This window comes from Melospiza georgiana, chromosome 25 (genome assembly GCF_028018845.1).
Source record: "Melospiza georgiana isolate bMelGeo1 chromosome 25, bMelGeo1.pri, whole genome shotgun sequence".
Lineage (NCBI taxonomy): Eukaryota > Metazoa > Chordata > Aves > Passeriformes > Passerellidae > Melospiza > Melospiza georgiana.
In genome coordinates this window covers 2,932,558-2,960,040 of record NC_080454.1, presented here as the reverse complement: position 1 = coordinate 2,960,040, position 27,483 = coordinate 2,932,558, and the positions used below count along the sequence as shown (strand labels likewise).

The window sequence follows — 27,483 nt, the reverse complement described above, 5'->3', positions numbered from 1 at the left end:
CCAAACTGCCCTCAGGATTTCCTTGGCCTCACCTTTGCTTTCTTTACTCTTCCTGCTGCAGATCTCTTCCTATTGCTGAGCCCTGTTCCCTCTCCTGCAAACAGCTAATCCCTGTTACCCCTTTCCTCTCTGGCTCCACTTCCCATTGCAGTTCCTGACTTGCCCCCATTGGAACGTCCCTTGAGCAGCAGGATCATCCTACAAGTGCTGCAGGAATTGTCTGCAGGCTCCTGCCGTGCCTGGTGCTGCTCCCTTGCCAGAGGCACCCCAGGCCAGGGGGGCACATCTGGGCTGCTGTGTCTGGCTCTGGGGCTCCCTGTTCTGGGCAGTGAGGAGGAGCTGCAGAGGCTCTGCAGGATGGACAGGATGGGCTTTGGGGCTGGCAGGAGAAGCTGAGGGACCTGGGCTGCTGGAGCTCCTGAAGAGGAGGCCCAGGGCTCCTCCTGCAACTGCTCCAAGGGTTCTTTCAGAGAATCCCAGAATCAACAAGGTTGGAGATCATCAAGTCACACCTATGCCCTGACACTGCCTTGTCTCCCCTGAGCCTCCTCTTCTCCAGGATAAACAACCCCAGCTCCCTCAGCCACTCTGCACAGGACTTGTACTCCAGACCCCTCCCTAGTCTTGTTTCCCTTCTCTGGACACGGTCCAGACCGTCCATGTCCTTCCTGAGTTGAGGGCCCAGAATTGGACACAGCACTCGAGGTGCTGCCCAAGCAGTGCCCAGCAAAGGGGAAGAATCACTGCCCTGCTCCTGCTGGCCACACCATTCCTGATCCATAGGAGAGCCAGGGGTTGGATTAGGGAAATGGTGGGGAGGGGGTGATGACAAAATTTTGTTCATTGTCAGCCATGAAGGGCCTTGGTTTTCATATCTGTTCAGACTCCTTTAGAAGATGCGGTGGGTCAATATCAATTGGACATCGCTGGTATCGATCTGTAAACAGGAATAGAAAACAGGAAAAAGCAGTTCACTTTGCATTGTTTTCAATACAATATATACACTTTGAATTAACTTCTGAAGTCTGTCTAATTAACCACAGAAGAATTGAAAATTTAAATTATTCCCAGAAGCTTGTCTTGTTCAGGTGTTTTGAAAAAATATTTTGTGCTTTTCTCACTGAATTCCTGAACTGAAGAGCTAAGGAAAGAAGAAGCCTCTGAAGGATTAAAATTCATTATCAACCTCCAAGTAGCTGAGGATCCATCGCCATCTGAGCAGCAATGAACAGAAATGGGCACAGCTTTGTGGCTGCCCCAGCTTTGGCATGGGCCCTGGGCCTGGAGCAGGAGCAGCTCTTGAGGGCGCCAAGGCCGGGGCTCTTGTGCTGCCCTGGGCAGATGGGATGGCAGCAGGGGCTGCAGAGCTCTCAGCACCTCAGGCAGAGCAGAGCAGGGCAGCCAGGGAGCCTCTTTTGGCCTTGGCCAAGCACCTTCCCCCATCGCTGGGGCTGAGTCCTGTGGCAGCTGCAGCTGCTGCTGTGCCCTTGCCAGGGGCTGAGGCCATGGGGCAGTGCCCAGAGCAGCCTGGCCTGAGCAGAGCTGTGGGGCCAGAGCCAGCTGGGCAGGGCTGGGGAGAGGCCCTTGGTGCTGCCCAGAGCTCAGGGCAGCTGGCAGAGCTTGCAGGGAGCTGGGCTGGGCTCCGAGAGCCTGGCCCAGAAACCATCAGTGTCCATCTCAGCCTGGTTGAGTGTGCATGGGCCAAGAAGAGCAGCCCAGGGTCTGCAAGTTCTCTGGATGGGAGCTGAGCTTGTGAGCCCTTGAGCCCTGCCAAGTGCTGGGGCTGCAATTCCAGCTCCAGAGGAGATGGGACAGATGGGAGCAAACACAATTCATTCCTGCTGGATTCTTTCTTGTGTTTGCCTGTACAGGTGACATGGATCCATATCTAGACAAGGTGTTTTGTGTCAGATAACACTGGTAGAGGGATAAGAATAATATTATCTAGCTGAAAATAAGATTTCATGCGTAATACACCATGAGAAAAAAAGGCATATATTATTAGAAGAGCATCTGAGTTTTTCAGAGGAGAAGAGATTCATTGATGTTCCAGTAGTCAAACCTGTTCAGATACTTTCCTCAGGGCTTCCTTCAGTTTAGAGGTGACCACCAGAGGCCAAGGCCAGCCAGAGCTCTCTCTCCTGGCAGCTTTTTCTGAGAGAACCCTTGCATATAGGGAATTTTCAGGGGGAATATCAATTTTGGCCATGGGTACCTGGACAGATGGATGGTTCTTTTCCATAGGCAGGAAAGAACCAAGCCCCAGTTCTCCAGAGACTGATGAGAAGCAGCCCTCAGCATGCGAAGATCAGCTGGACCTGTCAGGTGGCCCCTGGGAGGCAAAACCAGCCAGACCTGTTCCATGTTCCCTTGGTTCCATGAAGCCCTGCAGTATCACAATGTTCTCCTTGCTTCTGTAGTGTCACAGTGGCCCTGTGCTTCCATGAGGCCCTGCAGGGTCACAGTGGCCCTTTGGTTCCGCGGGGCCTCACAGTGTCACAATGGGTCTCCATGATTCCATGGGGCCTTGCAATGCCACAGTGCTCTCCATGGATCCATGGTGCCTTGCAGGATCACAACGGCCCTTTGGCTCCATGAGACCCTGAAATGCAACAATGGCCTCTTGGTTCCACAAAGCCCTGCTGCTCCACACTGGGCCCTTGGGACCATGTGGCCCAGCAGTGCCACAGTGATGGCCTTGGTGCCACGGCGTCCTCCCAGTGTCACAATGATCCCTTCATTTCTGAAGGCCCAGCAGTGTCACAATGATCCCTTGGTTCAACATTATCCCACAATGTCACCATGGTCTCCACAGGAAAGAAACCACAGAGCCCCAGTGTTTCAAGGGCTGATGAACCATAGTCACCAGAGGCCAAGCTGAGAAAAACCAGTCGATCCTGGCAGCTTTGTCTGGGAGCAAATCTTGGATATTGCAAATTTTGCATGTGGAATCCCAATTTCAGCCAGTTTCAGCCTGGAGGAGAAGGTCAGTTCTTTTCCACAGAAAAGAAAAGCACAGAGTCCTTGTGTTTGGAAGGCAGGTGAGAGCCAGGAGGCCAAGGCCAGCCCTACCTGTCTAAAATTGCAGCTTTTGTGTAGGAGCAATCTTTGGATATTGGACTGTCCTGGGGTGATGTTATGATGCTTGTATCCCCATTCATATGTTCTGTGCCTTTAAGACCGGCTCTGAAGAGTGGAAGGTTTGTTTGGGTTTCTCTTATCAGGGACACAGAGACGGGCAGTACATAGGGCTGCTCTTTTTTGCTTCTTGCTTTCGGCTTGCTGCTTTGCTTGCTCTCTTTTCTGCTCTCGCTTCTGCTCTGCTTTGGCCTCTGCTTATTAGCTAGTTCTAGCTAAACAGTCCAAATTCCTTCCTGGACTGTTTCTCCTCTCCTGTTTCTGTGACCATCTCGAACCTGCTCCGGACTGGGACCTGGGAACACCGAGGGTTTGCACCGTTTGGCTGCAGCAGCTGCCCTAGCGCCGGAGGGACTGAGAACAGAGCAACCACCCCCGAAAGAGACTTTCTGATTTTGTCATCTTTCTCAGAGCGGTGTCATCTGGTATTGTTCATTTTGTGTGCTGGGGGGTGCTGTGCCAGTCAAATAAACAGGTTCTTTCCACTTCTCTCCGAGGAATTCTTCCTGAACCAGTTGGGGGGAGGGGCCCTCCTTTTCAGATTCTTTAACAAATTTGCCCTAAACCAGGAAAGGGACTTTTAGAGGTGGAGTCCCAGTTTCAGCCACCTGCACTTGGAGAAGGATTGTACTTTTCTGTAGGAAGGAAAGCACTGAGACCCAGTGTTTGAGGGCAGGTGAGACCCAGATCTCAGGAAGACAAGGGCAGCCAGACTCATTGGCAATGGCAGCTTTTGTCTGGGAGCAATCCCTGGATATTGGGAATTTTGGAGAGGGAATCCTGTTTTGACCATGGATGCTTCAATGGGAAGGGCAGTTCTTTTTCAGTTGAAGGAAAGCCCAGAGCCCCAGGGTTTCAGGGGTACATGAGAAGAGACCCTCGACATGCCAAGGGCAGTTGGAGCAGTCAGGCCAAGCCAACCAGACCAGTTCCCTGTTCCCTTGTTTCCATGGGGCTCTGCAGTGTCACAGTGGAGGTGTCATATTGGATCCTTGGTTCCATGAGGCCCAGATGTGTAACACTGGCCTCTTGTTTCCATGGGGCTCCAGAGTGTCACAATGGTCCCTTGCTTCCATGAAGCCTTGCAGTGTCACAGGGGTCTCCTTGGTGCCACAGTGTCACAATGGACCCTTGGTTCCATGCGGACTCAGTGTCAGAAGGGCCTCCTTGGTTCCATGAGGCCCTGCAGAGTCCCTTGATCCAACGAGGCCTCCAAGTGTCATCATGGCCTCCAGGATTCCATGAGGCCCCACAATGTCACAATGGACCTCTGGTTCCATGGGGTCCTGAACTGTTCCATGAATCCTTAGTTCCAGGGGCCCTGCAGTGTCACAATGGCCTCCTTGGTTCCATGGTGCCACACAGTGTGACAAATGCCCCTTGGCCTGCCAAGATCCCACAGTGTCCCAGTGCTTCCTTGCTTCCATGGGGCCTCCAAGTGTCACAATGGTCTCCATGATCCCATAAGGCCTTGCAGTGTCACAACAGACCATTGGTTTCACAGAGCCCCACAGTGTCACTATGGTCCCCTTGGCTCCACAAGGCTCTGAAGTGCCACAATGGCCCTTTGGTCTCACAAGGCCTCCAAGTGTAAAAATGGCCTCCAGGTTCCATGAGGCCCCGCTGTGTCACAATGGACCTTTGGTTCTATGATGCCCCAGAGTGTCACAATGGTACCCCTGGTTCCACTGGACCCTTCATCCCATGGACACCCACAGAGTTCACTGCAGTCCCCTTGATTCCACCAGGCCCTGCCATGCTCTAATGGCCCCTTGGTTCCTGTGGGTCCCAAAGTGTCAGAACAGTCTCCATTGTTCCATGAGGCCCCACAGTATTACTGCTCTGACATGTTGGGTCACCAGATATTACCACGCCTGTGTGGGTTGCAGCTGGTGAGAGAGAGACGGTGAATCTTGTTTCTTGAATCAGAAGGCTTGTTTTATTAAGATATTATATATAATACATTATAACTATGCTAAATAGAATATAGTGAGAGGTTTGCAGAGCAGCTAGGCTAGGCTAAGAATAGATAGAAAGAATCTACAACAAAGCTGCGGCCAAGGACTCAGTCCCCTGGCTTCCACTTTGTGATTGGCCCTTAATTATAAACATAGAAAATGAGCCAATCAGGAAACTCCTGTTACAGTCCACAGCATCTGATAATAATTGTTTACTTTGTCTTCCGAGGCCTCTGGCCTCCAGAAGACACAGAAATCCGAAAGAAGGGATTTCTGTGGAGAAATGTCTGCGACACCACAGTGTCACTGTGCTCCCCTTGGTTCCACAGGGCCGCACAGTGGAACAATGGACTCTAGGTTCCATGAGGTTCCTCAGTCCCAATGGCCTCCTTGGATCCGTAGTGTCGCATTAGCCCATTGGCTCTGTGTGGCCACACTGTCACAATGGCTCATGGTTCCATGAGGCCACACAGTTTAACAAGGGACCCTTGGTTCCACAAGGCCTTGCTATGTCACAATGGACTTCTGGTTCCATAGGCTTTCATGCTGCCAGCATCAGTCTCCTTGGTTCTGCAGTGTCACTATGTGTGAGAGTCTGTCTGAATTTTCCCTCATCTGCCTCACGATCATCATTTGAGGACCACTGAAGAGAAGACCCCCCACCCCCCGTCTAGAATCTCTGGCTCTGAAGGAGAAAAGTCACACACCAAAGACCTGAAAGCTCAGTGTTGAGCTATTGTTTTCATAGGTGTGTTTGCTGTATGCTAAGAAAGGGGCACCGTGCCCTGTTTGCAATAGTGTCAGCTTTGGAAGCTGTCCCTCCTCTCAGCCTGGCAGGACTTCTCCTGAGTTTCGGGTGGCCTCCCACAGAAGATCCTCATCTGTTTTACAACCACCGTGACAGACAGACTGAGCTGTAAGGAACCTGTCCATCAAGGACTGAGACATGAAACCTCCATGTGAAAAGGCGCCTGTGCTCCTTCCAAGGACTGGCCCCAGGGCTGGGCAGGGAGCTAAGGGACCCCCCCCGGGGCGGATCCGTATCCCCTGCCCGAGCCCCAAATTCCGCTCCGGGGCTGCTGGGTTCTCGGGTCTGCCTGGCAACTGGTGAGTCATCAGCAAGAAAGGCTCTGGTTGGCTGGAAATTGTTTAGCGCGTCCTCTGATTGGCTGGAATTGTGAAAGGCGCGGCACCCTACGAGTGTTCAGGGGAGCTGCGGAGTCCAGGCCGGAGCCTTTTCCTATTTCTATCTGTTCTCTGAGACCTCTTTCCTATTTCTTTCGCTCTTTGAGACCTCTTCCCGATTTCTTTCTCTCCTTCTCTCTTCCCCATTTTCTGTTCAGTTCAATCCAAGTTCGAGCAGATCCGCAGGTTGCGTTCCCATGGTCTCATTCGCTCCTTCACTGGGGCAGAGGCGTCTCTCTCTCGCGAAATTCTAACCCATGGGCAGGGTCCTTTCCCAGCCCAATCCTTCCAGGATTTTGTTGGAGACTCACTTCCATTTCCTCTCTCCCTCTCCTTCCAGCGGGGAAGGTGCTGGAAAATGTCCAGCAAAGCCATCTTTGCTGTGTGCTCTGCAGCCCACAGAGCTGCTGGACCTTGTCCCCTGGCCCTGCACAGTTCCTTGGGAGGCACGGCAGGAGCAGCACCCTGGGAGCCTCGGGAATGCCCCTCTGGGATCAGTGGCACACACTGCCAGGGGCTGGAATTCCAGTTCCCAGACAGGAAAAGATGTTCCTGCCCTGGAAGGCAAAGCTCTTAAGAAGGGACTGAAAGCCAAGTGGAGCAAGTTCTTACAGTGACATTTCACTGCCAGCCTTTATAACTTCACCCATGGTTGTTGTAGCTCGTGGATTGGGAATTAACTCTGGGCAGGGTCTTTGGTGGAAGCTGCCCTGGGTCAAGGGAGACACTGAGAGAGAAACAGGGCAGGTAAAGAGAGGCAGGAGAGAAAGGAGGACACAAACACAATCAGCGGAGAACATGGCATTCTGAAAACAGACCAGAACTGACTGAAAATGAATAGGACAGAAAGTAATAATTTTTTCACCTTTTGTTTCCTATCAAAATACAATTTCTTCATTTTCTCACAAACCTCCTCCCAGTGTCATTCCTGGAGCCTGTTCAGCTGTGTAGCCTGTTCCTGTACCAATAAACCCAGTTTTCTGGAGAAAATACAAAGATCCATCCTGCCTATTCTGTCAGCTTTCTAAGGTAGCAGTGAGCTTTGGGGTCATGAGTGCTGGACCTCCAAGGGCCTCAGTAGAGCCATGGTGCTACACATGGCACCCGAATAGGGACCTGATTTGTTGAGTTCCCTGTGAGCGTCTCCAGCGGTGATCCTGCCAGCCAGACGTCACTGGAAGCTCTTCCCCTTCAGGTCAGCCACAACACTGAAGTGAGACTTCAGTTTTATCGAATCTCATTGAAGAAGAAGTTAACAATCCCTTCAACATCTGTGGGACCAACTTCACTGACAGCCCCACAAGCCCCACTTTGGCTGAAGATTCTGCCTGTGAGACTGAGAGTGAGTGACTGAGGGGCAGAGAGCTCCCAGGGGTTCAGGCTTTTGATTTTCTGCTCCTGCGAGTGGGAAATCCCTCTTCCATTGGGGGAAACTATGGGAAATAATCAGTCCCAAGCTGAAAAGGATGCTTTTGTTAAATTTTGGAGAGTTTTAAACTTAGAGGGGAGTTCATTTTCTCAGGAGAGTTTAAAATATTTTGTTCACTGGTTGTTTAAGGAGTTTCCTGATATCTCTGTTGATCCTATCTTTCAGTTATCATTTTGGGATGTTGTTGGGGAAAAATTTATATTTTACAAACACAAGCGATGTTAAAAGTTGGGAAATTTTATCTGTTGTTTCATTCAATTTATAGGATCATTTAACAAGTTCATGGTTCAAACCCTTTGTCCTGGTTTATTCAACCCACCCCCCACATTTCTGAACCCACGTTCCCTGAGAACAGGATGGGAGATGGAGCCTGCCCTTTGGCACACACAAGCCATCTGCTGTCTGCCATCTTCCCTCCTTTTCTGTCCTCTCCACAGGGTGGTAGTGGCCATGCTGCCCTGAGATACACCCTTGACAACATTCCTTCATCCCCTAGACCTAATCCCCCTTCCAATAAATCACAAGATGGCAATACTTCTGTTAGGGAGATGTCCATTTCAGATTCCCTCCTGCCCTCATCCCCCTTTCCTGCCTTTTCTCTGGGTACCTCCCTGTGATAGGTCCCACCTTGACATCAAATTTCGCCCCCAGAACTGGACATGGGGCCAACTGGAAGGAAGCCATTTCGGCTACCAAAGGCCTTCAACACAAGGTGTTGCCAGTTGGCCGAAAGCCCTGCGCCCCTCCCAGCAGATCTGCTTCCTGCAGAATTCTCTGTCCCTGTCCTTTCCCTGGATCTCTGCTGCAGATGGAAGCTGCTGGTGCCATCCTCACCTTTAACCTCTCTCTTGAATGCAAACAGATGTTCCCACATGTGTTAAGCAGGATTTGTTTAATGTCCCTACAAAACTTTTGTTGTTCCTCATGGAATGAAGGGGCCATTTTGGCACTGAGGGGGTGACGTGGAAGCAAGGAGTCAGTTTGTGACCCTGGGGTCCCATGGAACCAAGGGGCCATGGTGACACAGCAGGGCCACATGGATACTGTGGTCCATTGTGACAGTGTGGATCCAAGGAGACCACGGAGACACCCCCAGAACCTCATGGAACCAAGGAGTCCATGGTGACACAGCGGGCTGCATGGAGCCAATGGTCCATGGTGACACTGCCCATCCAAGGAAGCCATTGTGACACTGTGGAAGCTCATGGAGCGAGGGAGGCCATTGTGACACTGAAGAACTTCATGGCACCAAATATCCATGGTGACACAGCAGGGCATCATGGGAACCAAGGAACCGCTGTTGGCAGTAGGGAAACTCATGGAACCAGGGGCCCTTGTGGCACTGCAGAACCATCAGAGCTGCTGGACCTTGTCCCAGCTCCTTGGGAGGCACGGCAGGAGCAGCACCCAGGAAGCCTCAGGAATGCCCCTCTGGCATGCATGGCACACACTGCCAGGGGCAGGAATTCCAGTTCCCAGACAGGAAAAGATGTTCCTGCGCTGGGGGGCAAAGCTTTTCAGAAGGAGCCAAAAGCCAAGTGGAGCAAGATCCTACAGTGACATTTCACTGCCAGACTTCATAACTTCACCCACGTTTGTTGTAGCTCATGGATGGGGAATTAAATCAGGGCAGGATCTTTGGTGGGAGCTGCCCTGGTAATGGGAAACACTGAGAGAGAAACAGCACAGGGAAAGAGAGGCAGGAGAGAAAGGAGGACACAAACACAATCAGCTGCGAAGGTGGCACTCTGAAAAACCAACTGGAACTGACAGAAAATGAATGGGACAGAAATCAATATTCTGAAAGTTTTATTTACTATCAAAATACATCCCACCCACCCAGCCCCAGACAATTCCCAATCCCCAAGCCTCAAATTTGGATCCCACTTCTCCCCATCTCCTTCCAATCCCATCTCACCCTGGAGGCTGTGGAACTGAGTAAATTTGGCATTGGACTGAGTCTTTATCAGGTGGGAACAAGCCAATTTGAGGTGGGATTGAGCCCTTTTGAGGTAAGATTGAGTTGTTTTCAGTGGGATTGAGACATTTGGAGGTGACAGATCAATCCATTAAGACTTTTGGAGTACAAAGAGATGGAGAACACTTCCTGAAATCCTCCAAGAACCCACTAATCCCCCAGAATATGTCTTTAAACCATAAATTCCATCTGAAATACATGTTATAAGGTGGGACTTGAAACATCTTTAATAAATAACTTTCCTTTAATCCTATTTCAGGTGTTTTTAGGCAATAAAGAAAAATCAGAAGAAAATTAAGGCCAAACCAAAAGGATAACCAGCCAGGTGTCCTCCCCACATGGATCACAGGGAATGTGGGTCACCAGGGATCTGACCAACATGGATCCTTCTGTAGGGCATGGAATTGGAGCAGTGCATAAAGCTCTTCCTGCAGTCAGAGCATATGCAGGGCTTCCCTTACCGGTGCCTCCATCGGTGTTTGGTCAAGTGAGAGCTCTGGGTGAAGCTCTTCCCACACTGGGGACACTCGTAGGGCCTCTCCCCAGTGTGGATGCGTTGGTGCCTGATGAGGGCAGATCTGCAGCTGAAGCCCTTCCCACATTCCCCACACTCATAGGGCCATTCCCCAGTGTGGATCATCTGGTGGCTGATCAGGGTGCTGCTCTGCCTGAAGCTCTTCCCACACTCCAAGCACTTCTGGGGCTTCTCCCCATCATGAATCTGCTCATGGACCACCAACTCTGAGCTCTGGCTGAAGCTCTGTCCACCTTCCTGGCTCAGGGTGGGTCTTTCCTCCTCAGAGGACCCTGGGCTGGGTTTCCAGCCCCTGCTCCTGCAGGATCTCTGGGGATTTTCCTTCCCAGTGAAATTCTGCACAGTGGAGTCACTCAAAAGAGCTTCTTCCACGAGGTTCTTCCATGGAGGTTTTTCCTCCCTGGTCTCCATCCACAGCTCCTTCCCTGGGGAAGGAAGGACAAGGAGAGGATGGGATTTTCCTCCGTGCCACAGGGAAGGGGAAGGAGATTCCCTTAGAGCATCCCTGGCAGGATGGGGTTGACAGCAGGGTTGTCCTGCAGCCAGGGGCCATGCTGGGCTGGGAGATGAAGCAGGAGAGAGGGGGAAAGGGGCACTGACTTCCTCCTCACCTATCTGGGTGTCTCAGGGCATGTTCCTTTTCCTCGCAGCCTCCTCTTGCATCTGATCAAGATTTGGGAATGGGAAATCCTGTTTTGGGAGAAAAACAAGGGATGAGCACACTGAGTTTTATACTGGTTTGAAGGCAAACCGGGGGAAGGATCTAAGCCAGAATTACAATTTAAGAGGAAAATGAACGTCAAGGTAATGATACAGAAACACTGCCTTAAACTGACAGAGTCAGGATATAACCTGACACCCTGTTGTTCAGGGTGGTTGCAGCAGTCCCATTAAATGGTGGCTGCAGTCCTGTTGGAGAGATGAACGTGGTTCTGTCAAAGCAGTGATCCTGTAGAAGGGTCTGGTCTTCCTCTGGAGGTCCAGTGGTGGTTATGGAGCTCTTGTCCTCTGGGAATCCAGTAGGCAAGGTGCTCCTGGTGTAGCAAAGTGTCAGCTTATATCCAGGTAGGAATGCTTGGTTCCTCCCCCTGGACGGAGCATCCCACAATGGGAGGATGGAATTTTATCAGTCCTGCAGTGACACTCAATGGCCCATTCACAGAAGATATCCCCCCTGGTGGGCGTTATCAGGCATGATTCATGGAAGATATAAAGAACACTGTCCCACCTGCTTATAGCAGTTGATGAAGATGGGGATTGAAAACATGCATTTGGTTACATGTTGCATTGCAACCTGAAACAGTGGGGTAATCCCTGCTCAGGGGGTGAACACCAAACTCCTTACCCAAACTGGCTCAGGTGTAAAACTCCCACCCCGGGAAGGCCACACACACATGGGACAATGTCACACTTGCCCTGCGCAGGTGAGATCTCTGTCCCTGTCGCTCTCTTTCAATGGCTGGAGGCTTTGCCAAATGTTAGAATAATTTTTCTCTTTGTCCCTGTCACCTTTGTGACAGCTACACAGAGCTTCCCCTTCCTTTTCATAATCCGTATTGGGTCTAATTTCGACTTTTCTTTCATCAGAATGTGCCAGCAGCTGAGCTGGAGCTGTGCAGGACCAATGGAATTTGGATTTGCCACAAAATAGCTTCTATTGTAAGTTTATAAAATTTTGGGATTTGTTTGCATTTCCATCACAAATGATTTGTGGGAAAAGCAAATTCAAGGCATTTTATCTAAGATTAATTTTGATTTCTGACATGAAAGAACATTACTTTTTCCGGTGCCCAGGGTTGATTGAGGAGCCTCTGTGCCGCTCACCCTGGGGTGTGCTTTGGGAGGTTTTACCCTGCCCCAGACCATTCCCTAGGGGGTTTGTCCCAGTCCCTGTCACCCCAGGCCATTCCCCAGGGGTCTCCATCATTCTAACCCCAGGGAATACCTGGGGGTTCTCCCTCCCTCTCCCCTGTGCCAGGGGGTACTCAGGGCAGTCTCTATCGCTCTCAGTCCAGGGGATGCTCGGGGGTCTCTGTCCCCTCACCTGGGGGATGCTCGGGGGGTCTCCATCCCTCTGGCCTCAGGGACTGCCTGTACATGAGACCAGATTTAAGTGAGACAGAGCTATCTAGTGGGGAAAAATATTTTATCGCTGGTTCATCAAGGGTGATAGAAGGGAAAAGAAATTCAGGATACGCTATTGTAGAAGGAGAAAATATGTCTGCAATAAATAGAGGAAAAATAAGTACAAGCTTGTGAATTATTTGCTTTATACTGAGCTTTAGAACTTTTAAAAGATAAGGTGGGGACTATTTACACAGACTCAAAATATGCCTTTGGAATTGTAGACACATTTGGAAAAATCTGGATGGAAACAGGTTTGATAAACACTCAAGGGAAGAAACCCGATCCATCAGGAGTTAAAATTCAGAGTGCTTGAAGCCCTGAAAAGACCTAAGAGAACAGCTGTAGTACATGTAAGAGGTCATCAACATGGGTCAAGCTGCTTAGTGAGAGGAAGCAACACAGATGACCAAGCTGCTAAGGAAGCAGCATGTAAATTAAAAGAAACTATCCAGCTGAACACCATAGCGGAAATTCAAGAGGAGCTGCCAAAAAGTTACAGCACTCAAGAGGAGGAAGCTATAAAAAGACTAGAAGCTAAGAAAGAGCTGGGAAAATGGGTACTGCCAGACGGGAGAGAGATTTTACCTAAGACTTACACTAGAAGGATTCTAAGCCAGTTACACCAACGTACTCATTGGGGAAAAAGACCCTTATGTGATCATTTTTTAAAATATTATAGATGTATTGGAAATTTTGAGCTAGCAAAACAAATAACACAGCGGTATTTGACTTGTCAAATAGTTAGCAGAAAGGTAATGAGACAAGCTTCAACCAGTGGTAGAAAAATAGCCTACCAATCATTTGAAAGGGTTCAGGTGGATTATACTGAATTACCAAGGGTGGGCAGACAGAAATACTTGCTAGTATTAGTAGATAAACTAACTCATTGGATGGAGGCCTACCCGGCTGCCTGAGCCACAGCGAAGTTTGTGGTTAAAATATTGTTGGAACAAATCATTCCTCAATTTAAGATTATCAGGGCAAATGATTCTGATCAGGGCTCCCGCTTTACTTCCAGCATCACAAAAGGAGTAACACAAGCTATGGGGATTTCTTGGGAATATCACACCCCTTGGCATCCCCAGAGCTCTGGGAGGGTGAAAAGAATGAACCAAACTATAAAACAGCAGTTAACAAAATTAACGATTGAGACCCAAATGCCATGGGCAAAATGTTTACCTTTAGCATTGCTTAAAATAAGGACACTTCCAAATGCAGATACGGGACTTTCTGCATGTGAGATGCTTTATGGAGTGCCTTATTCCCAGGAAGTACCCCAAACATCAGTAATCATAGCCGATATGACTATTCAAAAATACATCCAGAAGATGGGACAGCATGTCCTAAAACTAAGGGAAAAAGAGGTAATTGCTCAATCAGCCCCTCTCAGATTTAGCATACATCAAATAAAACCAGGTGACTGGGTGCTGATTAAAAGCTGGAAGGAAGACGGTTTGTCTCCTAGGTAGGAAGGTCCATATTTAACTCTGCTGACCACCGATACAGCTGTCCGAACTGCAGTAAAAGGCTGGACCCACGTGTCGTGGGTCAAAGGACCAGCGGAACCACCGACAGAGATGGAACCACCGACAGAGACGCCTGCTGAATCCCAGTGGAGAATTGCATCTACCCCCAGAGAACTGAAAATCAAGTTAAAAAGAGACTGATATATGTCACAAAAACACTCCTACCTTAAGCTGCAAAACCAATTGTACTCACCAGAGGTAGAATGTACTACTCCAAACTGTAAGTGTTATCCATGGCGTTGTTTTAAGTGTATAGAGTGTGAAGAATTTTGGTATACAAACCTATCAAGGGGACAGATCCCTAATGCTCTCTGCTGTAACTGTATGAAAGAAAAAGAGAAAGAAACTGACAAAACTTTGTGGGTGGCAGTAAGGAAAGAATATATTAAAACAGGTGATAAAGATTGGTAGAGAATGTGGGTACACAGTACAAGAGCAGAAATTGATTTGCAAGAAGTACCAAAGGCCAAATTAGAAAAAGTAGAGCGTGACAAGAGCATTGGATACCGGATGAATATCAAATTAAAGCAGAAGAGTGGCAGGAAGCCAAGCATCGCTGGAAGAGGGGGAGGCACATACACCAACCCTATTGTAGTCGCACATCCCCCGAACTCAGGGGCAAACTGGCCTAAATTAAAAAGAATCGGACCACAACAACAATAAATAGAGATCTGAAGCCTCACGAGGCAAAAGACAAAAATGAAACGAAAGATATCAGTGACTAAATCCCAAGGTATAAACTCTGCTACTGAGAAGATCTACATCTCGGCCCTTGGATGCAACCCAAGGGGCCTTGAAGAAGTAGAGAGTTAAACCCTCTGAGGATTATTTTCACTGTATTGATCATTGCATCCCAGGCAATGGGCCTTAGTAGCCTCGCTCCTGAACTCCACATAATTCACGAGCGAGCTGCAGGATCACAGCCTATTGCTCCGGCTGTCTGTGACAAATGCAATCATACTGTCTGGTTCAGGGGAAAAATGGAATCAATGTTCATGGCACATTCCCATGTTAGTGAAGTGTGCTATGACCATAACCAATTAAAGATGTGCACTCTGGGTGGCAAATTATACTGGGTTGGAGAAAATTGAAAATCTGAAGGTGTAAATGACCCATGGAAAGCCCCAAATGGTATATATTAGATTTGTGGACAAAAAGCTTACAGCGAACTGCCCTGTAGACGGAAAGGTTGAGATTGATGATTACGGAGAAACATCCGGGATTTGGCAGCAGAGATCAAAAGGGTGGCTCATGTCCCTGTCCAAAAATGGAATTCCATTTTTCAAGCCTCATGGTGGGACCAGATGCTTGGAGGAGGAACTTGGTGGAAGAAAATAGGGTTCCTGATATTGTGCTCATTAGCTGGGTTATTGTTTCTACCTTGCCTTACTCCATGTTTTATCTGACTAATCCACTCAGTTATTCAAAGCATGCAGATTACAGTAACCGACTCGGAATTGGCCACCAGAGAAGTTGGTCAATTTGAGAAAACAGCTAAGATAAACAAAATAATGAAATTAAAGAAAAGAGATCAAAAAGAGAAACATTCCAAAGTTTTGGCCAGATTTGAAGCACAGACACGAATGAGTAAGATAAATGATAATTTATACAAGCAGAGGGGGACTGTGAGATGCAAAGCTGTGTTTTGTGTCAGCTACAAACAAGCGACATGTGTATTTGTGAATGCAAAATGTGTGGACCCCGACAATGGGAGAGCTGTGAATTCTAATAATAACTGAGGAAAATAAAGCATGAAAAAAGGCCTTTGAACCTATCTTTTGTTTGCAATTAACCCTAGTTGATTTAGGAGCATTGGAATTAAGGTGTTAAAGATGTTGCTTTTTGCTTGCATTTAATCCATAAAAAGCTCTGCAATAATAACCTTTTGAAGTATAATTTTAGAATATTACTTGTATCCTTGAAACTATAGCTTTGGAATATATATAAAGGAAATATGCTTATCTCACGCCTCATTGAAGCAGAGAAAAACAGCTTGAGAAAGGAAGATGAACATCACCTCAAGGGTTTATGGTTTCGACCAAAGGGAAGCTGGACATCACTGTTATGAGATCTATAGTCTCTGCAATTAAAAGGTGGACACACATTTGGGGATCTGGACCCCACCAGATGGGATTCGTCTTTCCTCTTTCGGAAACTGGACTGTCACCATCTGGGGATACTCCTTTGAGATACATCCTGAGAAATTAAAATCACAATAGTGTATAGAATTGTGATGTAATAATTTGGAATAAAAATTGCTGATGAGTAAAAGATTGGAAATAGAAACTGCGGAAAAAACCTGGTGAGTACCCCTATAAATACCTGTAGCCCTCAATTATCGGTGTGCAGTTGGAGGGAAAACTTCCCCCACTGTACCCAGCGCTGTATTGCTCATACTTTACCATATTAATAAATAAATTGTGTGCTGCTTGAATATTGGCCTTGTCAAGCTTCTTATTCATAACAAGAGCTGGGGGTTCCTTCCTCAGAAGAGCACCAGGGGATTCCCAATATTTTGGTTTGACATTTGAGGTCCTCTTTCCAGCCACCATGTTTTTAGGTTAGGGTGAGGGGTAAAAAGGGTCTTAGCGAACACTGGATTCTGTTCTTCATGTCTAGACATCACTTTGATCCCTCAATTCCATGTTGGTTTGATGTTTTTAGGGGTTTTTGGCTAAGTTTGGTGAGGGGCTTCCTCATTTGCATGCCAACCCTGATGCCATTTGCATGCCAACTTGGTTGTCCCATCCTCTTCACTGTCCCAGGTGCCATCCTCCAGGAAGCAGCAGGGTGCCTCTCCACAAAAAGGGGAATTCCCAACAATCAACAACAGGTAGTTAAAAAAACCTATTAACAACAGGTGATTACACCAACAAACAGTTAGAACTCCACCCTGGCAGCAACTAGCCCAACCTGGGAACTCTGCAACCTTTTAATAAAATGGGCAACTTTTCTACTCATAACAGTATAACATCATAGAGAGGGGTTTGTGACATCACTTAGGGAGTTGTGACATCATATAGCTTCTGTGACATCATAGAGTGGGTTTGTGGCCATAGAGGAGATCCTGCCATAATAGAGTATGGGTCTGTGACATGAGAGAATGGGTTGTGACATCACTGGCTGGCTGTGTAACATCATAGAGCAGGTTGAGACATCACAGAACAGATTCCGACATCACATTGTGGCTTTCTGACATCACAGAGTCTTTTGTGACATCACAGCGCAACTGCCTGACATTCCAGGCTGACATCCCAGAGCTGGCTCTATGACATCACAGGAGCCATGTGACATCACAGGTGGCAGTGTGACATCACAGGGGCTGTGTGAGGTCACTGGGGAGGTCACTCTGCCCCAGCTCCCCTCACAGCTCCCCCCAGAGCAGTCCAACCCTACTTGTGCACAGCAGGGACCCCTCTCCCCCCGGGTCCCCCCGCCCCCGGCCCCACAGCCTCCCCCAGAGGATGTTCCACGAGATCGACCCCAGAGCCTGACACAGGGATGGGGGGCCCGGACCCTGGGGGTGGCACAGGGAGATAGGGACCCCCCAGCAGCGTCCCCGTGTTCCCCAGGGCCAGAGCCTGTGCCAGGGCTCCTTCACCCTGGTGTCAACGAGGCCTTGAGAGCCCTGAAAAATCCCCGGCCAGGGATCATCAAAAAACCAGATTTAATATTAAAGGACAGTAGCACAAAGTTCCTTGGCAAGAGTCGCTCTGTTCTTGACTGGAAACTTCAGGCACACCAAGGAAACAAAGCAACAACAAAACCAAATCAAATCCAAGCAATCAAACCAGAAATGAACTGAGAATTGTCCCTGTGTGTGTGTATGACATAAGCACAGTGAGGGCAAGGATAAAAGGAATATGGCCTAAAGCTTAACAGGCCTCACACTTAACAGGACTTAACTTACACCTTAAATGTAACTGATACCTTAAATATCAAAGTTTAGCAAAACAACAGCACTTAACAGTATTTAACTTTACTTAGAACCTATGACTTAGCAATTTAACAGAAGAATAACACTTAACAATATTAAACTTATCTAATAACTTAAATTAAACGTAACAATTTTGCAAAAGAACAACTCTTAGGAGAATTGAACTTAGCTTAGACCTCATGACTTAAACCTTACTTTCAGCTATCTGGATATCTGACTGACTCAGCTATCCAAGGCACTCAAGCCCCTCAGAGAGCAGCATTTCTGCCACATTTCCCCAGCACAGGCACTCCTGTGTGCACACAGACACAAAGAGTCAGTGCAAGGTACCTGTGAGCAATTCCCCTGAGGACAGGGAATGCTCACTGTGGATCCTTTGGCAACTCCCCAGTGGGTGAAGGGTTGAGCCTGGAGGAATGGAGGGATCAGCACAGGCTCTGTCGTTGTTCAGGATCCCCGAGTGCAGCAAACAGGAGAGTTCCTGGCTGGGAGAGGCCCCACTCAGAGGGAGTCACTGGCCCAGGAGAGCTCCAAGGGCTCTTTTGGAGCACTGTTTTTAGGGCCCCAAGAGAGGAGCTTCAGTTCCAGCAATGCTTCATCCTGGCCCAACTTGGCACCAACAGCTTTCTTTGGCAGTGTGAGAACAGGGATGTTGTGCCACTGAGGGAACAAAAACAGTTCCCAGGGCTGCTTCTAGAGAAACCAGGAGCTGGTTGGGCAGCAGTGTTTGTGATGAGCTGCAGAGGAGCTGAGCCCAGGGGCTGTTGGCCAAGGCCGAGGCCCAAGGAGCATTTCTCAGCCGCCAGGGCGGGCTGAGAAGGGGAGGGGGGAATGCAGCAGCACAGGGCCCATGGAAACAAGGGACCATTGTGGCACTGTGGGGCCTTGTGAGACCAAGGGACCATTGTGACACTGTGGGGCCCTGTGAGACCAAGGCATCATTATGACACTGTGGGGTCCTGTGAGACCAAGGGACCATTGTGACACTGTGAGGCCTTATGGAACCAGAGACACCATTGTGACAATGGAGATACCTACAGAACCAAGAGGACCATTGTGATACTGTGGGGCCTCATGAAACTAAGAGGCCTTTGTGACATTGCAAGGCCTCATGGAACAGAGAAGTCACATGACATTGTGGGGCCTGGGGAGCCACGGAGACCATTGTGACACTTCAGGGTCTTATGAAATGAAAGCGCCACTGTGACACTGCTGGACCCCATACAACCAAGGGTCCCTTGTGACACTGCAGGTCTTCTTGTAATCAAGAGGCCATTGTGACACTGCTGGACCCCATGGAATCAAGGAACTGTTGTGACACTGTTTGGCCTCATAAAGGCAAGGGAACATGGAACAGCACTGGCTGGTTTGGCCTCCTGTTGACTGCCTGACTGATCAAACTCATATTGGCATGTTGGGGGTCTCTTCTTATCAGCTGCTGAAACATTGGCGCTCCGTGCTTGCCTTCCTATGGGAAAGAACTGTCCTTCTTAGTCAGGTGCCCATGGCCAGAATTGGGATTTCCACCTCCAATATTGCCTGTTGTGAAAGACTGCAGGAGATTCTTGGCTGGAAACATTTTGTGAGCCGGGGAGGAAGGGACAGGTCCAGCCCTGCCATGCCCTGCCCTGGAACCCCAATCCCACCAGAGCCTCTATCCCAGCCCAGCAGTGTCTGCCAGTCCCTGGCACAGCACAGGCAACGCTCCACAGCCACCTCTGGAGCCCCAACCCCAGGTCCTGAGAGACCAAATGACCCCAAGCCCCACCTGTGGGAAGGGCCCAGGAAGACCAAGGGGTATTCATGGCTGACCACAAGGCAAGCACATATCTTGACCCTACATCCCCTTGGAATTTCCATCTGAGCACTGCTGGAATCCAGGAGTGGATAAGTTCTTTGTGTTTGTTTGTGTGTGTGCTTCTCTGTATTTTTTTTGTCCGTCTCTCTTTTTGTGTCTACTTCTTCTATATATGTCCTCTTGCAAATTTTGAGTAACTTAAAATTGAACAGGCTAGAAGCTTGTGAAGTTGAATGGCGTATGGTAATGCTTTGAGCTGTGTTTTTTGTTGATTGAATGTCATATTAAACCTTTTGCAAAAGTTTCTCTGATTTTCTAAAGTTGACAGTAGAGGTTGTTTTGCTCTTTGGAACTTTTTAGAGTCTCTTGTTGCTATTTCTCCAGCACATACAACTCAGAGGACACAAACAATTGAGTTTCCATTTAAATGACTCCTTGAGAGAGTTTTTTGGGGGATGGGAGTCAGGGCTTGTCTGTCCTGCTTGGCACAGCCCAGGCAGGGCTTTCCCAGCCACATTCCACACTCCATTTCCCAGACGGATCCGCTGGTGCCTCTGAGTTGTGCTGCCCCAGCCCCAGGGACGCTCTCCTTGTCTTCCCATTCCCCCATGGTCTCTGGGCAGGGATGGCCTCAGTGAGGGCTGCTGACATCCTCAGCACCTTGGAGGCTGCGGCTGAATTTTCCTGCTCCAGAGGCTTGTTCAGCCTTCAGCTCTTCAGTGCAGGAATTCAGTGTCCCAGGGCTCATTAACATTAAGAACACCTTAACAAGCCAAGCCTCTGGGAATAATTATATTTCAGTTTCCAAGTAATTTGTAGTTAAGTATATCTCAGTAGTGTATTCAGTGTGAATACAGGATATTTAAGAAGACAGGAAGAAAATTTTTTAAGGTCCTGATAGTTTTATTTTCCTGGTAATTTCATGATATGTGCAATCTCCAATTGACACTGAATCCAAGTACCTCCTCATGCAGTTTGAATGGATATGAAAATCAAGACCCTTCATGGCTGACAATCAATCACACTCTGTCCCTACCCCCACCCCACCATTTTCCCCACCCAAGCCCTGGCACTCAGAGCAGCCTTGTGCAAATCTGAGCTCCCTCCAGCCCAGGCTGCACCTGCAGCTTTCAGCTCCTTGGCTCCAACTCCCACCTGCTTTCCTTGGGGAAGGAGCTGCCTGAGACACAGAGGGATGTTCATTTATTGTCAGCCAAGAAAGCCAAGGGAAGGCACAGCTCCATCAAATGCAAAAGTCATTCTTCTCCCTGGCTCTAGCCTGCCCCTGATCCCCACAGCCTGTCCTGCACCCTTCATCCCTGCATTGCCAGGGACTTTGTGGGTTTAAGGGAGCTCTGCTCTGGGTATGGGGGGAATGTCCAAGTGCAGCCACTGGAGAGGGAGCCACAACTCATCAGGTTTGTGTCCTTTGAGGGACCAGGAACTGGTGAGACTCGGAGGCACAGAAAGTTTCTCTTCATGGCCAACGGACCACAGTTGAACAGGATACAATTTAATAACAATCATGCTCTTCCCTGAGCCATGTGCAAAGTCCCAGCAGTGTCTGATGAGTCCTCCATCCACAAGTGATTTCCATACTAAAATTACTTTCAGACAAATGCAGCTCTGTGATAGATACAAACACAATTAAGTTATTGTATCAGGATGCTTGTCCTGGCATGGGGGCAAAACAGCTCCAACAATTCCTGATTTGCAAAGCTGTCAGTGGTGGATGGAGAAGGGAGGTCAGGCTGCTCTTGGTGTTGACGAAATGCTGAAACCAGCCTGACTCATTTCATCTCCTCCTGTCCTGGCTGATCTCCCCTCTTTCCCCTTCCACCCATTGGCTTTTGTCCCCCCCCCAGCACCCTGTGAAGAGCCTGGCTCTGTGTTCTCCATCCCCTCCTGGCTGGCACTGCCAGGCTGGGATGAGGAGCCCCTCAGCCTTCCCTGCTCCAGGCTGGACCAGCCCAACTCCTTCAGCCTCTGCTCACAGCCCAAGGGCTCCAGCCCCACCTTGGAGGCCCTTCCCAGACCCTGCTCCAGCTGCCAGACATCTTTCCTACCCTGGGGAAACCAAACCAGGCCACAGTGACCTGGTGTCATGATCCATCCTTACGAACGGGTTTCATGATGGTTCGCGATCTCAGAGTGCAAAAGAAGCAACATGGTACAAGGGGGTTTGCAGTGATAATTAAAACAAATGCACCTCTATGGAAATAATCCTAGCAAAATTGCGTTGGGGAGGAATCGGGGAAAAGAGGAAAAAATAAGAGAAAAGAGGGAGGAAAAAGAATGGGTATATAGCTACCAAACCTACAATGGCGAAGTCCCTCGATGTCCAGCTGATGGAGTTCACCAGGACACATCCAGGGAGATCTCAGAGGTGCAGTCCATTTGTACTCTAGTTACACTCTTTTTTGATAGGGGAAGGGGAATAGATCATTAAACCAAATCAAGGGTAGTCTATTGTATCTTTGGGGGAAAGAATGGTATTTAGAGAAGGGTACACACAATCCATGTTCTCAGCAGTGGGCAAGAGGCATTGTCTTTGTGGTCCAATGCTCACACCTGCAACATCCATCTTGCTTTGGTTAGCTTGCCTCCCCCACACACCTCGCCCGGGTTGAGGGTTTCAGTCCCAGTGCTTGGAAAGTGTGAGAGGGGGCCTTCTCACATAGGGATTTCATGTCTCACTTTTTCTCTGGTGAAGAGGCTTCTTACATCTGTTTGTCTGGTGATTGCAAATGAGCAGAGGGGTGTCCTGGTTTAGGGCAAATTTGGTAGAGAACCTCCAAAGGAGGGCCCCTCCAGAAAGCAAATCCACACGGCCCCTCTCCCCAACCGGTTCGGGAAACAATTCCTCGGAGAGAAGTAGAAAGAACCTGTTTATTTGACAGGTACAGCATCCCCAGCACACAAAATGAATACCAGATGACACCACTCTGAGAAAGATGGCAAAATCAGAAAGTCTCTTTTGGGGGTGGTTGCTCTGTTCTCAGTCCCTCCGGTGCTGGGCAGCTGCTGCAGCCAAATGGTGCTAACCCTTGGTGTTCCCAGGTCCCAATCCGGAACAGGTTCAAGACGGTCGAAGAAAAGGAGAGGAGAAACAGTCCAGGAAGGAATTTGACTGTTTAGCTAAACTAGCTAATAAGCAGAGGCCAAAGCAGAGCAGAAGTGAGAGCAGAAAAGAGAGCAAGCAAAGCAGCAAGCCGAAAGCAAGAAACGAAAACAGCCCTATGTACTGCCTATCTCTGTGTCCCTGATAAGAAAAACCCAAACAAAACTTTCACTCTTCAGAGCCGGTCTTAAAGGCACAGAACATATGAATGGGGAAAAACACATCATAATGTCACCCCAGGACATTCCACCCCTTATCCCCATATCATCAACATACAACACATCATGCATTATTCATACAAAATTTCCCTCTGTTCCCCTAAAATTTACAAGCAATACCCATCATGCCTTCATCACATCCCCACTCTGGACCACTGAATCCAGGCCCTATATTACAGAGGTGCAGGATTCCCCCTTTTCACTTTAGTCGCTTAAAGCTCCATCTATCACTTGCTCAGACCTTCGACACTTACACATTTCCCTCTATCTCATGTCTGTATGGTTTAATGTACAGACAATGGTAGTAACATCCAATGAACAGTGATATTGCACATCATTCTTACCCCACAATCAGATCTCCCTGAGGTACACATCGTGTTGTTCCATCTCTTTGCATTATCCACCACGTGCAACCTGGTCCCTGAGCAAAGACAACCCCATGAATGGGTTTGTCTGTACTCGAGGCAGAATTGATCCACACAGTCTTCCCTAACAAACCTCTGATATGTACCACTGGGACTTTATCTCCTTCTATTACATTCAGGGAGTCAGACCGGGCAGGACCTGCTCGATTGGTGGAACGTCGGGTGTTAACTAACGAGTTGGCCTTTGCTAAATGCTTGTCCCAATTTTTGAAAGATCCCCCACCCAAAGCTTTCAACTGGGTTTTTAGTAGTCCATTGTACCTCTCCACTTTTCCTGCAGCTGGTGCATGGTAGGGGATATGGTACACCCCCTCAATGCCATGTTCCCTAGCCCAGGTGTTGATAAGGCTGTTCTTGAAATTAGTTCCGTTGTCTGACTTGATCCTCTCAGGGTTGCCATGTCTCTACAGAACTTGCTTTTCAAGGCCCAGGATGGCGTTCCAGGCTGTAGCATGAGACACAGGGTAGGTTTCCAACCATCCTATGGTGGCTTCCCCCATGGTCAGCACGTAGCGCTTGCCCTGGCGTGTCTGGGGCAGTGTGATGGAGTCAATCTGCCAGGCCTCCCCATACTTGTACTTGGACCACCGCCCACCGTATCAGAGGGGCTTCACTTGCTTGGCCTGCTTGATGGCAGCACATGTCTCACAGTCATGGATAACCTGAGAAATACTGTCCATGGTTAGATCCACCCCTCGATCTCATGCTCACTTATAGGTGGCATCTCTGCCCTGGTGGCCTGAGGCATCATGGGCCCATCGAACTAGGAATAACTCTCTCTTATGTTCTCAAACTAGGTCTATTTTGGACACCCCTATCTTTGCAGCTTGGTTACCTGCTCATTGTTTTGGTGCTCCTCATTGGCCCTACTATTGGGTACATGGGCATCTACATGGCGGACTTTCACAGGTAGCCTCCCTACCCTGGTAGCAATGTCTTTCCACTCATCAGCAGCCCAAATTGGTTTCCCTCTACGTTGCCAGTTAGCCTTTTTCCACCTCTCCAGCCATCCCCACAGAGCATTGGCTATCATCCATGAATCAGTATAAAGGTAGTGGCTTTGGCCACTTCTCTCAGCAATGTCCAGAGCCAGCTGAACAGCTTTGAGTTCAGCAAGTTGGCTTGATCCACCTTCTCCTTCGGTAGCTTGTGCAACCTATTGTGTGGGGCTCCATACGGCTGCTTTCCACTTCTGGTTCATCCCTATGATGCGACAGGAACTGTCAGTGAAAAGAGCGTAGCGTGTTTCCTCTGGGGGCAGTTGGTTATAGGGAGGAGCCTCTTCAGCACGTGTCACTGGTTCTTGTTCTTCATCTGTGACACCAAAATTCTCACCTTCTTTCCAATTTGTAATTATCTCCAAAATCCCAGGGCGATTCTGTTTACCTATACGGGCGCGCTGAGTGATAAGAGCAATCCACTTGCTCCATGTAGCACTGGTGGCATGATGAGTGGAAGGAACCTTTGCTTTGAACATCCACCCCAGTACTGGTAGTTGGAGTGCCAGGAGGAGTTGTACTTCAGTGCCTATTACCTCCAAGGCAGCCTGGACTCCTTCATAGGCAGCCAAGATTTCCTTCCCTATGGGAGTGTAGTTGGCTTCAGAGCCTCTGCAGCCTCGACTCCAAAATCCCAGTGGTCGACCCCGAGTCTCCCCAGGCACCTTCTGCCAAAGGTTCCAGGACAAGCCATGGTTCCCGGCTGCAGAGTAGAGCACATTCTTCACCTCTGGTCCTGTCCTGACTGGGCCAAGGGCTACTGCATGAGCAATCTCCTGCTTGATCTGGACAAAGGCTTGTTGCTGCTCAGGGCCCCACAGGAAATTGTTCCTCTTGCGGGTGACCAGGTAAAGAGGGCTCACGATCTGACTGTACTCGGGAATATTCATCCTCCAAAAACCTATGGCACCCAAGAAAGCTTGTGTCTCTTTCTTACTGGTGGGTGGAGACATTGCTGTGATCTTGTTGATGATATCTGTGGGAATCTGACACCGTCCATCTTGCCACTTCACTCCCAGGAATTGAATCTCACGAGCTGGTCCCTTGACTTTGCTCTTTTTAATGGCGAAACCAGCTCCCAGGAGGATCTGGATGATTTCCTTCCCTTTCTCAAACACTTCCGCAGCTGTGTTCCCCCACACAATGATGTCATCAATATGCTGCAGATGTTCTGGAGCCTCACCTCTTTCTAATGCAGCCTGGATCAGTCCATGGCAGATGGTGGGGCTGTGCTTCCACCCCTGGGGCAGTCGGTTCCAGGTGTATGCACACCCCTCCATGTGATGGCAAACTGAGGCCTGCATTCTGCTGCCAGAGGAATGGAGAAAAATGCATTGGCAGTGTCTATAGTGGCGTACCACTTTGCTGCCTTGGACTGAAGCTCGTACTGGAGCTTTAATATGTCTGGCATGGCAGCACTCAGTGGTGGAGTCACTTCATTCAAGGCACGGTAGTCCACAGTCAATCTCCATTCTCCTTCAGATTTTCGCACAGGCCAAATGGGGCTGTTGAAGGGTGAGTGGGTCTTGCTGAGCACCCCTTGGCTCTCCAGCTCTCGGATCATCTTATGGATGAGGATCACAGCATCTCAAGTGGTTCTATACTGTCATCGATGCACTATGGAAGTGGCAATTGGCACTTGTTGCTCTTCTGCCATCAGGCATCCTACTGCAGATGGATTCTCAGACAACCCAGGCAAGGTGTTCAATTGCTGGATGCCCTCTGTCTCTACAGCAGCTATTCCAAATGCCCATCTGAGTCCTTTTGGGTCTTTGAAATACCCACTTCGAAGGTAGTCTATGCCCAAAATACATGGGCCTCTGGGCCAGTCAAAATAGGATGCTTCTTCCACTCATTTCCCATTAGGCTCACATCAGCTTCCACCAAAGTGAAATCCTGGGATCCCCCTGTCACACCAGCAATAGAATTGGACTCTGTCCCCACATGTCTTGATGGGATCAATGTACATTGCGCACCAGTGTCAACCAAAGCTTTGTACTCTTGTGGTTCAGATGTGCCAGGCCAACGAATCCACACAGACCAGAAAACACGATTTTCCCTGGCCTCTACCTGGCTAGAGGCAGGGCCCCTCTAAGCCTGGTTATCCTTCTTTCCCTGGGATATGTTTTGGATGTTTCTTCAAGGGGATCAGACATGTCATCATCATCATACCTGGCCGTTCGGCTACAGGCAACTGGAGCTGCTTTCCTTCTGTTGGCTTCCTTCAGTTCACGCACCCGTCGTGCCAGAACAGCAGTAGGTTTCCTATCCCACCTTCTCATGTTTTCCCCACGCAGGTAGAACCACAGCTTAGCTCGTGGGGTGTACCTTCTCTCACCATCTGGGAAACATCTGCCTTGGATACCAGAACCTCTGATCTGTACTGCTGAAATTTGGAGAAGGTCTTCTTTAATCTTCTCCCAAAGCTTCTTATGATTCTTCTCTATCTTATCCTCTAAATTCTGCAGACGTGTTTCTACCACTGCGATTCTGGTATGTGTTGGGCCATGTACAGCATCTGCATATGCTCGGAGCTTCCTTGCCATGTCAAGCACAGTCTCATCCCTCTCATCCCTCTTCATGATGGCTAAGGCAGAAGCATATTCATGTGGCCCAAGTTGTACAAGTTTTCGCCACATCACAGACGTGCATGTTACCAAGTCTGGGTTCCTAGTTGTTATATCGTCTGAGAAGATAATCTCTGCCACTGCCATTTCTCTCAGGCATTGGATCCCTTGCTCTATTGTCTTCCACTGAGTTTGCTACATATAGAGATCGTCTGCGCACAGGTATCTTTCTCCTACACTTCTTAGGACGCGTTCCCAGAAGCTGTGAGAGTTAGCCCCCCTCATCATTCCTTGGTCTATGGCAGAATCCTGTGACAGGGATCCCAAATGCCTGGCTTCAGTGCCATCCAGAATTGTAGCCTCACCTGCAGCATCCCAGAGACAGACCAGCCAACTAATTATGGATTCATCAGGTCGTTGGGTGTAATCCTTCCTTAGGCCACGCAGGTCCTTCAGGGAAAAGGACTCAATATTTGCATCTGATTTTACACCTGCTGCTTTGACTCCTGATTTTATGTCAGGAGGCATTGAGGTTCCTTCTCC

The 27,483-nt window shown here is 48.9% G+C and overlaps 1 pseudogene; it reads right to left on the bottom strand.

Moving 5' to 3' along the window:
- LOC131093335 (zinc finger protein 271-like) overlaps nt 1-27,483 on the bottom strand; it is a 162,742-nt pseudogene that overhangs the window by 91,749 nt on the left and 43,510 nt on the right.